Raw genomic sequence first — 4,593 nt, forward strand, 5'->3', positions numbered from 1 at the left:
ATAATTAAAGAAATGGAAATTATAATTTTTAAAGACCTAAATGTAAAAAAGCACCAAATAGAATTTCCAAAAATGAAAAACAGACCTATCAAAATTAAAAACTCAAAGGATGAGTTATAAAGCTGACCAGACCCATCAGATTGTATTAGTTGTCTTACCTATGGTGCTATTGTCCTTTATGTGTTGTCTAGTCATCTAGCGCTGCTGTAACAGAAATACCACAAGTGAGTAGCTTTAATGAACAGAAATTTGTTTTCTTACGGTTTAGGAGGCTAGAAGTCTGAGTTCAGGACACTGCCTCTAGGGGAAGGCTTTCTCTCTCTGCTCTGAGGGAAGGTCCTTGTCTCTTTTCAGCTTCTGTTCCTTGGTTCCTTGGTGATCTTCATGTGGTATGTAACTTCCCCTCCATTTGTCTTCCTTCTCTGTGTCTAATCTGCTGTTTTTATACTCAAATGTGATTGCTTTAAGATACACGCTTTACTGATATGGTCTCATTAACATAACAAAGACAGTCCTATTCCCAAATGGAATTACATCCATAGGTATAGGGTTTTAAGACTTATAACGCATATTTTGAGGGGGACACAATTCAATCCATAACACCATCATTCCTAGATGAGGTGCTTAATAAGGTATCTGGCACACAGAGAGCATTTAATAAGTTGTAACTTCTAATATTTCTGCATCTTTCTGTCTTTCCCAGAACATTTTGAAATTTATGAAAACAAGGCCTTGATTAGTTGGTGAGAGGTAAGTGTTAACTTGCCAAAAGTTAATCCCCTTTATTCTGGCCTCCCGGAAATGAAACTAGCTGCTTCAGATTTAATAGATGCAAGCTATAGAGATCACAACGGTCTGATCCACCACCAATCATGGGGGTGGCATAGGTCTGGGCAGCATTTCATTCCATCATGTATGGAGCTTCCGTGCAAACCAAACAACAAAAGCTATGCCCCAGAGCTTAAGACAGTCAGTCCTGGTCAACCCAAAGCAGGGACTCCACATACAATATGCCAACTGTAAATCCTTCCCCTAGCTTGCCCTGCCATATAGATTCAACTGCACAGCTAGGAACTCCGCTGCCTGATCACATAGGAGAGAGGGTAGTCCTGCCTCAATCACTAACACTGAGCTGTCAAGATAGGGCAAAACCAAGGTTTTATCATGTCATATTACTACTATATCCACACCACTGATATCATGAAAGGAAGGCCCAATGCTTCCCTACCCATGCAGTTTATAAATCTCAACATCCAGTCTCACATCTGGCCCTGCAAGATCTCTATGTGCCACCCAGGGATGCAGTGGGCAATGGTGGACCTGCACAATGCTACTGTTCTAGCCTCAGAGAGTTCCCCGATGACCTTTGTGTCAGTGCTGGTTGGCCATTGCCCTCGTTTAAATGACAATCAGAGAAAGAGACATAAGATACAGCAGCAGATATGAAACTGTACATATCCTACACCTACTGGGTCTAACTTACCTTCCCTGACACACTGCAGGCACCCTTGAGATCTCTTCAGGAATTGGCCCTGATTCTTTGTTCTACCTTATCATAAGCACTGAGATTCCCCTATCTGCTCTGCAGCTGCCCAGTCTGTCCCGTGTCCACTAATTCCTTTCCCTGTCCAGTTACATTGGTCACTTAGCCAGTTGCTGGCAAGCCGGCTTCAACTCATGGTGATCCCATATATGTCAGAGTAGAACTGTGCTCCATAGGGTTTTCAATGGCTGATTTTTGGGGGGTGGATCACCAGGCCTTTCTTCTGAGGCACCTCCTGGTGGACTTGAGCCTCCAACTTTTGATTAGCAGCTAAATGCATTAGTTGTTTGCACCACCCAGGGACTCTTTACACTATAACTAAGGTCTCATTTAGCATTAAGTAAAGAAACTGTTATCCTCTTGTGTCCCGGGAGTGAGTGGGGAGCACTGATCAGGAGATACATAAAGAGGATGGGGTCCCTAGGACCACTCCCTAACAGTGTTGACCGTGGTTCTACTAGGTGATCACAATACAGCTGTTTGAGGAAACCACCTTGGAAAGACAGGGAAAGATCAATTAATCTCACCTGCCAGTCTCTTAAGTACTCCACAGATGTGTGAGCCAATTAATGGGTGATCAATAAATATAAAGTGGTAGCTGAAAAAAAATGAGATAGAGAATTGTTGTAAACACAAGATCCATGTTTGCAACAACCAGGGTGACTCCAATAGCACGCTAATTAACCACTTCCATAACTCTGATGGCAGAGATTTGGTTTTTTAATCGAGGGGTTAAATGCGTACAGCAAATGGGGCCCTTGTCTAATGCAGAGATACAGACGTATCAGAGATCCTTACACAGACGTGGGTTTAGTTCCTCTGCTTTCTACCTCCATGTTTCATTCATTCAACAACTACGTGTCAGGCACTAGACCAAGACACACATATACATTGGGTGGAAACCCTGGGACATTGTTTAAATCTTTGTGTGCTTTCATATAGGAAACCAAAAATAATATCTGTGCTACTGTAAGAAAAACTAGATCTGGAAATATTCACTTCGGAGAAGGATTTGGCAGAAGGCATGTCCCAGGGGGTTTCATTAGTGATGCGGCAGAAGGTGCTCAAGGTGGAGGGGTCTCAGCCTAGGGCAGCTCGGCGCTGCAGCCTGGAAAGGCAGAGAGACAACAGGACTCTGCTGCGGCACCTCCTAGGAAGGCTGCCTCTCCGCCCACACAAACCTGTGTGCAATGAAACCTGGTGGCTATTTCTGCAACTTGAATAAACCTTTGACCCAATGGCTAGGGGCCCCTCTCTTTAAAAATTTTCACACCCAAAGGATCTGTCAACTTTCAGGGAAATAAATTAAAAAAAAAAAATGTGTTTTTTAAAAAAATAAACTTATACTGTGAGATAAATTTCACCTTGATCCCTTTGAGAGCCCATCTATTCAGTTCCCCAACCCACTCTCTGCTCCTTATTAATTTTCAAAAATTACTCAGACTGGTTATTTAGATAGGCTGCTAAGTTCTTATGGAAACAAGCAAATACTTTTTTTTTTTTTTTAATTTGCCAAAATCTGCTGTTCCCTTTCCCTGTGAAGCACAGAGAGTGAGTTCTTGTGGTTTCTTAGATGGATGACAGATTTTGATCTAATTAATCCAGAGCCCTGTGTATAGAAATGACTGCAAAGCAAACATGTCTATTAACAAAAAGCAGTGATTACTGGTTGGCGCCGGGCCAGTAACTCTACATAAGCAATGAACTGATGCCTACAACTGTCTCGGTGCCATATGGGTTCTGCTGTAGCAATGAATTTGATCCAATGCAAGGTTAAGAGATGTCAAATTTAACTGGGATTTAATTGATACTGGTAAGAGGTTCTAAATAAAGAAACAGTGTGTGCACTATCAGAAACAGGCAACACGTCAGGCTCTAGCCTCCCGGTTTCTTGGCAACTCAGTTACAGTAGGACATCCAAATCAGTTTTCAAACTCCACTTTTTCAAGTACGATTTTTTTGGTTCGTTTTGGTAGTCGGGTTAACAGGTTCAGCAGCAGCTAATTGGTGCTGATCACACCGTCATTAATCAGTTTGTGGCTACTTGTCTCTCCCCGTGAGGATGTTTATCGCAAAGTTATTGCTTAACACAAACCATGTAGAAAACCCAAATTCAACATGTCCAACATGAATTCATTATCTGTTTCCCCAAACTCACTCCTTGGTCTGTGTTACCTGTTCAAGTAACGGCCCCTCTGATTACCAGCGTGAAAGATCTTAAAATCATCTTGACTCCTCCAATTTTCTCACCTCCCACATCTGATAAGCTGCAAACTCCCATAAATTCTACCTCATAAGTGTCTCAAATGTCTCACACATCTGTCCACTTCTCTCTCTCGGCCAACTGCCAAGCTCTCGTCATATCGCACCTGAATTATAAGAACCTCCTCTAACTTCCCCTCCCAATTACTGAACATTTCCTCCTTAAAAACCCCGATAGTCTGTTTTTCTGAATCTCTTAAGCCAGGATTCAGATGCTGGGGATTCACCTGCCTCTTCAGCCCCCCCTCCCACGTGCTGACATGCCTTGCCCTGGCTCCAACCACCGTGGACTCTATGTCCTTCCCCAGGCATGTGTACGTACGTGTCTCTGTCTGTACTGTGACCTCTGCTTAAAACACCCCTGTCAGCACCCTAAATTTTTGCCAGAAAATTAGAAAGAGAAATTTCAAAGCTCAAATCTTTCTTTTCTGAGAAGGCTTTCCCACCCTCAGGACTCATCCCCCTCTTCTGCTCTCTTCCCACAGCTCTTTGTTCATAACTTTATTATGGCACTGATCTGATCCATTAGCACCATGTTTATACCTATCTATCCATCTAGATTATGACTCCCTGTGATTCCTATCCATCTCAGTTATGGAAAATCATGCTATTTGTCTTAATACTGCTAAGGTCCCCCACAGCGTTGGGCCTGACTCTATGAGTGGAGTGAAGAATACACAGAAAGGCACATCCAAGCCATGTGGATAGGCTTATAGAACCCACATTGATAGCCACAGTACCTAGCATCTCCCACACAAACAAAACAAACACATCTATTAGCAAAGAGT

This window comes from Elephas maximus, chromosome 3 (genome assembly GCF_024166365.1).
Source record: "Elephas maximus indicus isolate mEleMax1 chromosome 3, mEleMax1 primary haplotype, whole genome shotgun sequence".
Lineage (NCBI taxonomy): Eukaryota > Metazoa > Chordata > Mammalia > Proboscidea > Elephantidae > Elephas > Elephas maximus.